This window comes from Lygodium microphyllum, chromosome 18 (genome assembly GCF_053477565.2).
Source record: "Lygodium microphyllum isolate KBCC chromosome 18, Lygodium_microphyllum_v1.1.10, whole genome shotgun sequence".
Classification (NCBI taxonomy): Eukaryota; Viridiplantae; Streptophyta; class Polypodiopsida; order Schizaeales; family Lygodiaceae; genus Lygodium; species Lygodium microphyllum.
Window position 1 is genome coordinate 141159301 of NC_141152.1, and position 15864 is coordinate 141175164.

The following is a 15864-nucleotide window of genomic DNA, read 5'->3' on the forward strand; positions in this document are numbered from 1 at the left end:
GAAATAGGCTTACAGCCTGTCATCCCATATTTGGACAGCATGTCCAATCCATACTGCCTCTGCAAGAGATGTATCCCACTTGGTGATCTAATCACCTCAATGCCCAAGAAATAACGCAGCTCTCCCAAATCCTTCATCTCAAACTTCTGCTTCAATAGCATTTTCACATGAAGGATATCTTCATCACTATCACCTGTCATAATCAAATCATCAACATAAATGACAAGTAGCATAATACCTTTCTCTGTTTTTCTCACATAAAGTGAGAAATCTGCCTTGGAAATCTGAAAGCCAATAGTGACAAGATACTGTCCTATCTTGTCAGACCATGCTCTAGGTGCTTGCTTCAAGCCATACAAGGCTTTCTTCAACCTGCAAACAAACTCAGGATGAACAGCATTCACATAACCTGGTGGCTGCTCCATATAGACCTCTTCTTGCAAATCACCATGCAAGAAGGCATTCTTTACATCCATCTGATGTAAAGACCATCCCTTTGATGCAGCCATAGCAATGACTGCTCTTACGGTTGCCATCCTTGCAACCGGACTGAATGTTTCTTCATAGTCAATACCATATGTTTGTGCATACCCCTTGACTACTAATCTTGCCTTGTATCTGTTCACAGAACCATCTGCATTGTGCTTCACCTTATAAACCCACTTACAGCCAATTGCATTTTTACCTTTAGGCAAAGGTATCAATTCCCATGTAGCATTTGCTTCCAAGGCATCCATTTCTTCATCCATGGCTTTCTCCCATTTTTCTTTTCCCATGGCTTGCTCAAAAGAAGTGGGTTCTGGTTCCTGTATCACCTTGACCATATATGCATAGTGAATGGCTGTAAATCCATCATATTTCAGCCTATCCACAGGATACCTAACTCTGGTAGACCTGCGCAAAGTGGGTTCACTCCCAGGTGCTCTCAAAACATCCCTGGTCTTCCTTACTCCAGGTGTAACAATAGAAGGAATACCCAACTCATCATCAATGCTCTGTTCTGAGCCACTGGATTCACCATCCACATAAGAGTGACCTGCATTCACATCAAACATGGGCTGATCAACCTTCTCTTTTCCTTTTCGTGATACCTGCATACCACTATCTGCATTACTTTGAGAAGATTCTCCTGATCTCAATCTGCCTGTCCATGGCGAAGAATGTGAACCACTGCTAGAGGACGCTCCAGGTCCACTAATATTTTGTGACTGCTGCTGTGAATTCTGTGCAGCATTACCATTTTGTGCATCTACATCATCAATCACATTTACTGGTTTATACCAGCTACTCATCTCATCAAAAACAACATCTCTGCTCACTGTAAACTTACGAGTAGAAGGGTTATAGCATCTATACCCTTTTTGCTGCAGAGAGTAACCAATAAAGATGCACTTCTCAGCTTTTGGATCCAACTTGGATCTCAACTCATCTGGCACATGTACATAGGCAATGCAACCAAAAATTTTCAAATGAGAAATATCTGGTTTCCTACCAGTATACCTCTCCTCTGGAGTCATTCCATGTATTGCTGCAGTGGGAGTCCTGTTCATTATGTAGACTGCTGTAGCAACTGCTTCAGCCCAATAAAAAACTGGCAAGTCTTTTTCATTGAGCATGGCACGAGATACCTCTCCAATATGCCTGTTTTTCCTTTCTGCAATTCCATTTTGTTGTGGGGTATGACTGCATGAATATTGCTGCTTTATGCCATGCTCCTGCAGGAACCTTGCAAACTCATTTGAGAGGTACTCTCCCCCTCCATCTGACCTTAGGCATTTTATATGCAAACCTGTTTCTTTTTCAACCATAGCTTTAAGAGTTTTGAAATGCCCAAAAACTTCACTTTTCTTTTTCATAAAATACACCCAAACTTTTCTGCTATAGTCATCAATAAAACTGACAAAATAATGACAGCCTCCAAGAGATGCAGCTTTAGTAGTCCACACATCAGAGTGGATTAATTCCAATGGCTTCTTACTCTCTTGAACATGTCTAGGAAATGGTTTCCTTGCCTGTTTTCCAAACTGACAGGCTTCACATACCTTATGCATTTCTGCAACCTTGAACTTAGGCAATCCTGCAACAATGTTTTGGGCCTGCATTGATTTAAGTCGCTGTACATTAACATGACCAATGCGTTTATGCCAGATATCAATATCTGCAACTACACCGGTCCCATGTGCAAACATTGCTGCACTCAATTCAGGCATATCTGCATCCAATGTAAACATTCTGCCATTCTTCTTTCCTTTTGCTATCAAGCGACCTTTATTTTTCATATCCTCAACAAAGCATCCATGAGGATTAAATCTGACCTGCAAGCCCTGTTCAACCATTTGACCAACTGAAACCAGATTCTTGGTGATATTCGGGACATGAAATACATCGGACATGTATTTCTTTTTCCCACCCTGCATAGACAAGGGAATTTTTCCAATCTGCACAATAGGATGTGCAGTATCATCACCAGTCTCCACAAATCCTGGTTTTTCCATTTTCTTTGCATCCTCCATCCATTCTGCATGACCTGTCATGTGGTTTGATGCACCTGAGTCAACATACCATACATCATTGCTTTCTTCTGCACTTGTCATAGAATTGTTCATGTGCTGCACCATGAACAAATGCTCATTTCTGTCATCACCCTGTCTACTAGAAGATGCATAATTCCCTTGTTGCAGTTTTCCATTCATGATGTCATTCTGCTTTTTATAGCAGTCTTTAGCCATATGACCCATTTTACCACAGTAGTAGCATTCAACATTACTGTTTGCATTTTGGCCTCTTTGCCATCCACCACGACCTCTTTGGCTCCCCCTGCCTCTAGAGTTACCACGTCCTCCTCCATAGGACTGGTTTTCTTGAGTTTGCTGCATATTCTGATTTCTGCCACGGCCTCCAAATCGGCCTCCTCTACCTCTGCCTCTACCTCTTCCAGCATTTGAGTAGAAGACAGCTTCTTTTGAAGTTCCTCCTGAAGAAGATGCACCACCATTTCTCTGCTCCTCAGAAATTAGAAGAGCAATCAACTCCTCAAAATCAGGAAATCTTTCACGAACTGAAATGGATGTCCGAAACTGTGCATAATCCTTTCCTAGACCATTCAAGGTCACAGAAACTAAATCATCATCTTCCACTGGCGACCCAATGGAAGCAAGTGCATCTGCAATCTTCTTCACCTTCATGTGGTAGTCATTGATGCTCATATTTTCTCTTTGCACATTGTGCAACTCTTGCTTGAGCTGCATTTTCCTGGCTTGTGTATTTGTGCTATACATCTTTGACAGAGTATCCCATGCCTCCTTTGGCGTACTTGCATCCTGAATATGCACAATCATAGAGTCTGAAATACTGATAGACAACCAGTACATAACTTTCCTGGCTCTCTCATGCCATGCTTTAAATGCCTGCATTTGTTGTTGATTGGGAACATCAGGAAGAACTGGTTCTTCTTCATTTCCTGCAACAAATTCCCAATATCCTTTTCCCATAAGGAAATTCGTCATTCTAAACTTCCATGCCTGGAAGTTGTTCTTGTCAAGCTTTTCAGTGACAATCTGTGAAAGAGAATCAGATGCCATTACAGAAGACTGCAAAAAATTCTGTCACTGCAAAAACCACAGCTTCAGCCTCACAAGGGCAAATCTGCAAAACTGGCGAAAGTGGTATTTGACCACACAGTCACTTCCTAGTGACGATTTTGCATAAACAGGAACCAAGGATGATTCTGAAACTCCCAATGTCTCTGCGCACAAGCATACGATGCAATTTCTACAGTAACTTTTCACCGACCTGTAGAACAGTGGCTGCATAGCATAAAACTGGGACGTTTCCTGAGTGCGTGCAGAAAACTTCCGCCTCCAAAACAGGCCCCGAAATGGCCTCAAATCAAAAAAACAAGGTCGCCAAGGGCTAAAGCCCTCCCCCGCAGCATATACTGCCCTCTTGCTTCACCGCGAAGGGCGTCTCAACCTGAGACAATGCACTCCTGCAATTTCCGGCTGTGCTACCTGCAGAGATCTGCTCCCAAAACAGAAAATGAAAGCAACACTGCTCCTCTTACCAGACCACCGCGAGCTTGGCTTGCTTTCTTGAGCTCCTTACCACGAACAAGGCTCTGATACCATGTCAAGATTGTGGGAGAGAAGGAAGGAGTCTCGCTTGAAGCTTTCTTGCTTGCACAATGGGGGAAGACACACAAGGGTGGAGGCTGAAAACAGTTTTCCTCTTCTTAGTTGTGTAAGCCAAAAGAACTCTAGTACAAAGAAAATAGAAGAACCCTCTATATGGGTCTCAAACCAAACTCAACTAACTAAGGTGGCATACTAACTGAGCCACGAACTAGAATAGATAAGGATAGCTATCATGTAGCTATTATTCATGGGCGGTGTACCAACCGCATCTGCAACCGACACGTCGGTGACATAAATACACAACGGTCACCCTGGCGTATCACGAGTGGAGCTCGATATCTCAACATTAATAGGCCACTTTCCTTTACATTATATCTTATCTATACTTTGTGTATATTGTATAGTGAGTGGAATAAGAAGAAGAAATCAACAAAAAAACGTTTTGGCCTCCATCTCTCTTCTTGTGTTCTTGAGTGAGCTTCCTCTTGTGTATACAATGTGTATTTAGCGCAGCAGCTCAAGCAAGTCCCCCCACCATACGATTCTTGACATGGTATCAGAGCCGCGCCACTAAGAGAGGCTGATTTTGAAGGCTGAAGTGAAGGAGAAGAAGCAAGGTTCAACGGGTAAGAAGCTCTCCCATTCTTCCACTCTCTCTCTTGAATAGTGCCTGTGGAGGCACCGGAAGCAGGGTAGAGTGAAAATCTCAGATTGCTGTGAGATTTGGTATGTGAGCAGAGAAGTGTATATTCTGCATATAAGCCCTTTATGGTATGTCAATTCAGGTGCATCTAACCATATGACCAATCATGTTGAATGGTTTGGAGAGATGCAAGACTTACAAAATCTAGGTTATGTGTAGATGGGTGATGAATCATGCCACCCAATTTCACACATTGGAAGGGTTTCCTTGTCCTTGTATGATGACCAGACAAAGAGTCTGACAGATATATTACATGTGCCATCAATCACAAAGAATCTAGTGTTGTCTGTTGGCCAAATGGTAGAGCAAGGGTTGCAGGTTCGATTCAATGCAATATGTTAATTTGTAGAAGACTTTAATGATAAGTGTAGGTTGGTTGCAAAAGGAAGAAGAGTTGGCTGCATATTCACTTTAGATGCCGGAATTCCTGCAATGGATGCTACTATATATGCTAAATGAAAAGGAGTGATTGTAGACATTGAAATATGGCATAAACGTATTGGACATGCAAATATGCAAAGGCTGAAATTAATGCAGTCGAGAGGATTGGTTACATGTTTGCATTCTTTTAGAGTTCCAGAATTTCATAAAGTCTGTGAAGCATGCCAGTTTGGTAAGCAGGTGAGACAACCCTTCTCGCATGATAGAGAAGTGAGCGGAAATATACTTGATGTAGTGCATACAGATGTTTGGGGGCCTACAAAAAATGTATCTCTTGGTGGTAGCAAATACTTTGTCACATTTATTGATGATTGTTCAAGGAAGCTATGGGTATATTTATGAAGGAAAAGAGTGATGTATTTGAGCACTTCAAATCTTTCAAGGCAGTTGTTGCAACAAAAACATGCTTGAAAATGAAGTGCTCAAGATCAGATGGAGGGGGAGAGAACCTCTCTAATGAGTTTAGTAGCTTCTTGAGGACCCATGGGATAAAGAGGAAATTTACTTGCAAGTATACCCCACAGCAAAATGGGGTTGCATAAAGAAAAAATAGGCATATGACAGAAGTTGCATGGGCATTAATGGATGAAAACAATATGCCCAAATATTTTTGATCTGAGACTATCCATACTACTGTCTACATTATGAGCAAGTCTCACACAGCTATAGTTCATGGAATGACTCTTGAAGAATGCTTTATAGGCAAGAAGCCCGATGTATCGCACTTGAATGTATTTGGACGTGTTGCGTATGTTCATGTGCCAGATGAGCTACGGAAGAAGCTTGATCCAAAGTGTTAACCCTTAAACGAACGAAGGTGGAAAATCTAGAAAAGCTAAAGCAGAAGACAAAGACAAAGGCTAAGGCAAAGAGAAAAGGAAGACAAAGACGCACAAGGAGAAGAGTCCTAAATAAGGGAGAAAGGTGCACAAGGAAAAGCGCAAGTCAAAACTTTTGTAAAAGAGCACAAGCACATCATGGTTTAATTCAAGGAGCGCCGGGGTCTCACCCGTGCAATTTGTAAATGTAGATGGGTGGTGGAAAGGAAGCTAGGAAGATAGAAGGACAATGGGAAAAAGGGCCTAGGCTATGGCCGGCCATGTAAAAAAGGGGAAAAGGGGATGACCGCCCAAAAGGGATTTAGGGTTTTGTATATAAAGTTGAAAAGTGAATGAGAAGCTCATTCTTGTGTGTAGCCAAAAGTAGCTCTCCACTTCTTCTTCTTCTTCTTCTTCTTGCTTGCTTGAGCTTGTGCTTGAGAGAGGGAGTGTGAGAGTGTGAGGGAGTGAGTGTGTGAGGGTGAGGGACCGAGGAGGAGAAGCTCTCCATCTTCTCCTCTCTTCTTCTCTTCTCTTCTCTTCTCTTGTCTTTCTCGCGGCAATGGATCTTGGAGGGTGGAGCTTGAAGATGGAGCTTGCTTGAAGCTTGCACTTGGATCGTGGAGCTACCGGGGTGCGCGAGAGAGGAGGTAACTCAAACGGCATGGAGGTAAGCTCACTATACCCGTAGATATGGATGGCGTGTCGGCTATGTGAGAGGTAGCCATTAGTGCTCGGCTTGGAACGCTTGAAACAATAAGCGGTCTGTGGGTCTTGGCGGTTGAGTGAAGGCACCCTTCATTTTGGTTCCGTTGGGACCAATGGATTCAAGCCTTGAGCACTTGCACGCTTTGAATCGAGCATTGGAGTAGGGTTTTCCCCGAACCGGTGCTTGAGGTAGATAGGTAGGAAGTGAGGGGGTTGAAGATGGTATTTGATCTCCTTGGCAAGTAGGTTTCTTGTTTTGTTTGAGGTTTATGTTGTGAGATGGAGTAGTGTAGGTATTTACTTTGTGATTTGGATGCATTAGAGTAGGAGAAAACAAAGAAAAACAAAGAAAATCGGCATTAGGGTTTTTGTTGTCAAAATAGAGAAAGAGAGTAGGAGAAAGAGGGTTGGAGGAAAAACGCGTGCCGTGATAGGTCCTCCAAATTGGACCCTAGTGTAGTAATGGCTCTACACGAGCATGGATCCTCACTTGTAAAAGAGCAACCAAAAGCCCATACCCGATCAGATAGAAACAGAGACCCTAGAACATCAATGGGCCAATCTAGACATCAAGGGCAAAAAGGCCACACCACGAGAACACAAAGACATTGTGTTCAGACCATGTCTAGTCAGAGCGAAATGCAACATCAGCAAGCTGCAAATGCCAAGATGTCTAGACATGACCCTCTTAACGAGAGATGTACTTGAGCAACACTACACAGACGACCCAAGACATTGGTGGAGAATCCAAGTCTAGTCATGCATGTGGGGACTCGAGGGCATCTATCAAAAGGCTTAAATTTACAAGCTGAAGCCTGGAAGATGAAGACATAGTACCACCTGCTTATCTTAGGGTCAAACTCACTGCGAAAAGAGAGCATACTTTCGATGCTCTGATTGATGAAGGAGAAAATTTTAATATCTTGACCTATGAATCATGGACCCTACTAGGCCAATTAGAGCTCACACCGACTAGTGCAATTCTTAGCCCTTATGGGGGACACCCACAAGCACTCATAGGGAAGTGCAAAATCCTTGCGACAATTGAAACAGAAAGCTTGCCTATCCTATTTCATGTTCCTCCAAATAGTGCTAGCTACGGAAAAGAAACCCTCCTAGGAAGACCCTTCAAAAGGGCGACCAAGTGTGAAGCCGACTATGTAGCACAAAGGATACATCTGACACTACCGGGTGTGAGGATAGTCACCACCTTTAGCAAGGGTGACCTCATCGAACCTCAAGGGAAAGGCAAGGAAGGTGATGACATAACAGTCAAGCCTACAAATGAGGGTAAGGACTTGTTGGAAGAGTTGATACAAGCACAGGTCGAACAACGAGAACCAGTGAATGAGGCCATGCTTGAAACAAAAAGGTCAGGAGACAAGGCTAAGGATGGAGTTGGGACTTACAGATATCGTAGAAGACCACGAAAGAAGTCCAATCCTTATAGACGGAGGCATCAGTGGAGAGCCAACACAACGCCACGATGGATATCCAAGGCATTGCTTCGGGCTCAAGGGCATTATGCAGGCAACCGATGGATTTGGGTACCAAAACCCCTTGCTAAGCCACCTTTGACAGAAGCCCAAATTATGTCAAAAGCAAAGAGGCATAGGAGGAAACCTAAACAAAAGTCCAGGTCTCGAACCAAAAATATTGGAGTGATTGAGCCCCTCACGATTGAAATCAAGAAGCCAAACATGACCTATCAAAAAGTAGATCCTCAGCCTAGCGTGCTTAGCAAGCAAATATCAGAGGTAACTGTCAAGCGTACACTAGGTCCACTAGTGCCCAAGGAGCCTTTGACTTTCCAAGAGGATAATAAGCACCACATGCACAACATTGCACATGATAAGGCTGATTGCTCAACAAAGCTAATGATAGAATCACCTAACAATCACGAGAAAATTCTCCAGTCAGTGCCAAGCCCACGTGGGAGTCCCAAATCTCCCACATCCTCTTCACCTAAATGGACAAGGGAAGCACGACAGCAGCAGCCTCGTGCTGCTGCTCAATCTACACAAGTGAATGCGCAAAGGGCAACAAAAGACACCACCACTTCCGATCGCCCGAAGGACTTAACATTGTAGTCTACCAATGGTAGCCCGTCCACTATGCTAGCCACCACTACTTCCAATCAGGGACCCCAATAGCCACAGCCTTTGGCCGTGACATGCCCCTTGCGGAATGTGTCCTTAGTAGCGTACCAGTGAAGGAGGTATTTCAACCAAATCCCTCGACAACTCCAGCACTTTCAGAGTGCCTAAAGCCTAGGCTGGAGGAGTTAAACACAAGGGAGTTGGCTGAAGAGCTAGACTCTCCAAAAAGGGAGGCAGTTGTATCCTCACAACCTAGCAAGGCTATTCCCCAGGCCACGACTATGTCCCATAAGGATAGGCTAGAGAAAGAGAATGCTGAGGCCCCAAGCACATCAACGGTTGACCTGGTCGAGGGCCTTGAGCCGTTAGATGCACCTACACTGACCAAGAAAAAGAGGAGAAAACAGTGAAAGCAACAACAGTTGTAGGTGGTTGTGGACCCCAAGAACATTGGGACAAAGAGTGCTAGAAAGCTGATGAATAAAGCATTGAGTCCATCCACCAATGAGCCCACTGATGCCTCTCCTAATATCAGTGAACCCTCAGACACATCTGTCTACTCTGAAAAACCAAAGCAACCATTTCCATCAACAGTTGCTTGCAACACTCTATCCACTGACAATAGAACTCACATTGACCAATCAAGAGTGGATACAATGCTGTCACAACAGGGTGACAAATCTATACCAGTCACATCCGAGAAGAACCATGACAAAATAGCAGCAAAACCTCAGGAAAAACGCACAATCCCTAAGAGCATAAGCAATCCTAGCGCTAACCAATCTTGCTCATCTAGGCTTGAGCCCCCAGCCATGCTAAAGCCAAAGGAAACTCTTAGAACTTTGCATGAGATAGCAACCGAGCAAGCCCTCGTTGAACATAGAAGTGTCACTGAATGCTTAATTGAGTTGGATGCTAAGCTCAAAGTGGTCGCACGTGTCTACGTCCTTACGGACATGGGCACAATCCCCAAGGAGCAGCTTGGAGATTACTTGCCCTTTCCTCTATCTTGGGAAGAGCAAGAACATCTTGACGAGCACTACGACAGGCTCCTGCATGAACGCATGCGACTCATCTCTGACGAGGAGGCTAACGAACTGCGCTTAACCGTCACATTCAATGAAGTGCTCTGTCAACCGAATCTCGTAGACATAGAGCAACTAAAGTGACTGTCAGCAAGCCAGAGTCAATTTGAGCAGCGTTGATGCGAAAGCTGCATTGTAATGGCTGAACTAGGGGCTTAGATCATGACAATCTCAGAGGAGCAATTGGCCAAATGGCGGTCTCAAAGAGACCCAACCTATGTGGCACCAACTTCCCTTCGAGTGCTGATTGCCATTCGGGGTATGGACTTAGCTGGAACTAGCCAAGAGAATGCTCTGGTTGATAAGGTTCTCAACTGAGGAGGAGTTACATATAGCCAATAGACTTGGATGAGGTTCCATGCTACTCGATGTGGCAAAATATCTATCGATATTAAGTAAGCTGCCACGAATACTAGATGCGTGTGCCACGCTCCTTTTGTGTCACCGTGTATAAACAATGTCAACACAGACAAGCAATGATAGTCAAGCACAGGGAGACAAGTTGGGTCTAACAAACTAAGCTCCTCAAGTCCTCCTCTCATCATGCTTTTAAAAGCCGTGTGACCATCCCCACCTCCAAGTGAAGGGCATGCAACCCACATTACCGCCATACGAAGCCTTAACCAACAACACTGATGGTGTAGACAGGGTGCAGCCCCTTTCTATACACCTTCTTCCCTTTTTGGTCTATCCTTCCAAGGATGTGCCCTATCCCACTCCATGACAACCAGTCCACACAGCTTAGCATAAGCCAATATCGACTAATGGCTGGAGGCAAAACGAACATCATCATGGGGGCCATCCCTTTACGACAAACATTGCATGCCTCACCCCTCCCCTTCTTTTCATATGCGCTTGATAAACCACACTAAAATCCCTTCCATGCGAACAGTTGTATCGTGTATCAAGGTCTAACCCTTGGATTGCATCTGGCAGGCTTCCAGATGGAACACATGGAGAACCATGGACATCTGGCATGCAAAGACGCTCTTCACAGACGACGGGAGCATGTGGTACGCACCCCTCCACCGGAGCGCTATGTGCCCACCCTCAAGAGGTATGCCAAGAAGCGAGGCCCTAAACGACACTGTCTCGGATGAAGGCCGAAGAATCCTCGAGTCAAGAAAGTCGAGACTTAAAGAAACACACAGCAGGTGGCAACGACAGTGGCACAAACCCCTAACGTACGCTTGGGCACCAGATGCTCAAGGGTAGAAAAGGTGGCCCGGGACAGGGAAGAATTTAATGAATTGTTTAAAGACATTCTGGAAACAGTAGCGGCCCGGGACTACACCATTCATGTCCCGGTCGACATGTTCCCTGCCCAGCCTCACAGGAGCTCCGCACTAGCACCGCCCCAGTTGCCTAGCCAACCGGACTCACCCCGCCTAGTACCTATCGACTAAGCCCCTATGCTATACAAGTAGCTTGGCAAGTCATCATGCCACAACTTTTTGTTTTTGATGAGTAAAGGGCAAGATCCCCACTTGTACACATTCCTGTTACTTCTTGTTAATGTATGAGACCTTAACAAGCAATGAAATAGGCATCCTAATAAACATCATAGAATTCTAAAAAATTATGTCTTCTCATGATTACATTGGTTCGATGCACTTAACACAAGCAAGCATATACTCTCACGAAGTGACAAGTGGATGCAGAATGACACATGTCAAGGTCTAGAAGCGTTTAATATCCAAGTCACCACAATACCACCAACCCCACAAAGAACCATTATGGAGGAAGTGACAGGAATACCAAGAAACAAAAGCCATGACGAAAACGCCACTGGATGAGAACCCAAGGACACCTCTGCAGAAAAAGCACATATCGCCAACTGAGCATGGCCAAAGATTACCTCCTCCTTCTTGGCCAAACTCCATGTTCGGGCAGGAGCCACGCTCTCAACAAGGGCGAACGTCTCTTCATCATCCAGGATTCAATTTGCACGATGCTCTGCCCTTGTCCATGCACAACTCACTCCAAGTGCTACCTCAATTGTTCGATGTCTCACATGTTACAAAGAGGTTTGCAAAATCTCAAGTGTATCTCTTTATCTCAACAATAGTTCCTCTAGCATCAAGGCTGGTAACACAATCATCTTTGTAATATCAATTCTTCATAGCCTTTGAATCCCAACATTTCTCACTCCAAATGAAAGGCTAACAGTCTCAATGTATGGCATTGATTGTATTCACTTTTCCCACAAAAAAATAAAAAAATAAACAGAAACAAAAAAAGGGAAAAGAAACGAAAAGAAAAAAAAAGAAAGAAAGAAAGAAAGAAAAAGAAAAAGAAAAAGAAAAAAGAAAAAAAAGCACACACAATCACAACACCGCACCTAGGGGTCCTCAAATTACGTATGTCCAGTGACCTTGGTCGGCTGGCTCCGTCCCTAATCCCCAAGCCCTTTGTATGTCCCCCACAATTGTTCAGGGCACATTAAGGGCAGGACATACCTAGGGTGCTTGCCTCGCCTATGGTTAGACCTGTCACCCTGAACCACTTGCATAATTCTTTTGCACTCCATCTCAATGCCATTACAATCAACAGTGGTAAGCAAGGCTTGAAAGACAATGGAAAAGTACACCATACGTTCCAAGCACTACAAGTAGCCACTAGCTACCAACATCTAAGACATCAAGAAGCTTAATTATGCTACATTTCCTTGACAAGACCATAATGATGTCTCAAGCAATCTTCAAGTGTACTCCTCGTCTTCATTGACAAATTTTTCCATCAACTTAGCCCCTTGCTTTACTGACCCATTGCTATACAAGGAACCAGGTCGACAGTCTTCTAACTAAGTAATATCTAAGTATGCACAAGCACTCACATAATACCTGCACCAAAGTATATACATAGTTTGGGTCCTCAAGTGTAGGACAATACTCTCAACTTTTCGACGTGTCTCCCAAACTAATTGCACTATGTATTGTGCACAATAGAGAAGACTACCACTATCCTTAGGGAGAGACCACATGAGAGGTTTTCAATTGTAGGTGTTGAAGACTCCAACGAAAGTGCCGTTCGCTCTTCATCAACACCCAACTCTGAATGCTTATCCCTTACCATCCGACAAGCCCGCAAAGAATTGTCATGTGTAAAATTCCCAACAAACCAACACTTGTGCTGGCCATCAATGCAATCCCCAACACAGAATAGCCCTACCATCAACTCCAACAACCTTCCACCAACCACCTTGGCCACCAACAGGCCCCCAGGACCTTCTGCCACACCACCACCAACACTCCTCCACCGAAACCACAAGCATCCTTGTCACCCACGTCTTCGGTGCATGCTACAGCCTGCTACCTACGATGGTGAGTGCCATGGGATTGGCACTCGTCTAGGAGGGGGGTAATGTTAACCCTCAAACGAACGAAGGTGGAAAATCCAGAAAAGCTAAAGCAGAAGACAAAGACAAAGGCCAAGGCAAAGAGAAACGAAAGACAAAGATGCACAAGGAGAAGAGTCCTAAATAAGGGAGAAAGGCGCACAAGGAAAAGTGCAAGTCAAAACTTTTGTAAAAGAGCACAAGCGCATCATGGTTTAATTCAAGGAGCGCCAGGCTCTCACCCGTGTAATTTGTAAATGTAGATGGGCGGTGGAAAGGAAGCTAGGAAGATAGAAGGATAATGGGAAAAAGGGCCTAGGCTATGGCTGGCCATGTAAAAAAGGGAAAAAGGGGATGACCGCCCAAAAGGGATTTAGGGTTTTGTATATAAAGTTGAAAAGTGAATGAGAAGCTCATTCTTGTGTGTGGCCAAAAGTAGCTTTCCACTTCTTCTTCTTCTTCTTCTTGCTTGCTTGAGCTTGTGCTTGAGAGAGGGAGTGTGAGAGTGTGAGGGAGTGAGTGTGTGAGGGTGAGGGACCGAGGAGGAGAAGCTCTCCATCTTCTCCTCTCTTCTTCTCTTCTCTTCTCTTCTCTTGTCTTGCTTGCGGCAATGGAGCTTGGAGGGTGGAGCTTGCTTAAATCTTGCACTTGGATCGTGGAGCTACCGGGGTGCACGAGAGAGGAGGTAACTCGAACGGCATGGAGGTAAGCTCACTACACCCGTAGATATGGATGGCGCGTCAGCTATGTGAGAGATAGCCATTAGTGCTCGGCTTGGAATGCTTGAAATAATAAGCAGTCCATAGGTCTTGGCGGTTGAGTGAAGGCACCCTTCACAAAGGCTAAAAATGTATTTTTATTGGATACTCTTTAGAGAAGAAAGGGTATCGCTATTATAACCCTGTCACAAGTGAGTTCAGAGTGAGTAGGGATGTTATCTTTGATGAGATGGGTAGCTCGTATGCACATGATGGTGATGTATTAGATGATGATAATGATCATGAAAGCTATGTGCAGAAAGAGAAACAAGAATCAAGGAGTCTTAGTGGACCAGAAACATCATCCAGTACTATACCTACAGTGAGCCCTTGGTCTGGGAGACTAAGGAGCCCCAAATCTTCAGGTGGATCTATAAGTGTTGCAAGGAAGGAAAAAGGAAAGAAGAAAGTGCTGGATGGTAATGATGCATCTACCAATCATTTGGGATTTGATGGAGTTTCTAGTGGTTCATAGAGTTTGGATGATGAGCTTGGTATTCCTTCAGTTAGGACACCAGGTGTACAGAGAGCTCATAGTAATGTAAAGGCTCTATTGAGTGATACCATGATACGCAGGTCTAGCAGGATTAGATACCCTATTAAAAGATTTGGTTTTGAAGATTATGTAGCTCACCATTATGCTTATATGGTGAAACTAGTTGAGGATGTTGAGCCCACTTGTTTTGAGGATGTTATTGGTCATGCTCATTGGGATGTAGCAATGGATGAGGAGATGGCTACATTAGAAGCCAATAAAACTTGAGATTTGGTACCCTTACCTAAGGGTAAGAAAGCTATTGGTTGTAAGTGGGTGTACAAAGTCAAGCATAATGCAGATGGTTTAGTTAGCAGGTATAAGGCTAGGCTGGTTGCAAAAGGCTATGCTCAAACATATGGCATAGATTATGAAGAGACATTCAGTCCAATTGCTAGGATGGCAATTGTTAGATGTGTGATTGCCTTGGAAATAGCCAAAGGTTGGATTTTGCAGAAAATGGATGTTAAGAATGCCTTCTTGCATGGTGAATTGCAAGAAGAAGTGTATATGGAGCAGCCAGCATGTTATGAGGATTTAGAGCATTCCACATATGTGTGCAGGTTAAAGATGGCTCTCTATGGGCTAAAGCAAGCACCTAGAGCATGGTTTGACAAGATTGGAGAGTATCTTGTCAATATTGGATTTTGTATTTTTTATGCTAATTACTCACTTTATGTGAGAAATGGAGATGCACGTTTGGTCATCAGAGTCATCTATGTGGATGACTTGATTATTACAGGTGGCAGTGACAATGGGATTGCTGAAGTTAAGGACTTCTTGAAGAAGAAGTTTGAGATGAAAGATTTGGGTGAGCTGAGATACTTTCTTGGTACTAACATGATCGAATGTGATGATGGTATATGGCTATCCCAAAGGCAATATGGCTTGGATATGCCAAGTATGGTATGACAACATGTAAGCCTCTTTCAATACCATTGGAGCAAAATGTGAAGCTGAGTGCTGATGTTGGAGATGAGATAGAAGAACCTACTATGTTCAAGAGAATAGTAGGTGTTGAGACTCAAGCTCATTTTGTCTTCTGTCAGTTGTTTACCTTAGTAAATAAGGTTAAGTCACACTGACTTAACCATGATTAGATCTAGGTCAGTTGATCTTTGAATGTGTGTTGTACATACAATTGATTTTGTGTGTGTGTGACAGGATGTGGATGAGAATAGAGAATGAACTGAAGGGAGCTGTCTGCTACCCTTGGGCCTGATCCTTTGTCTCCATCTCTTTTCCTT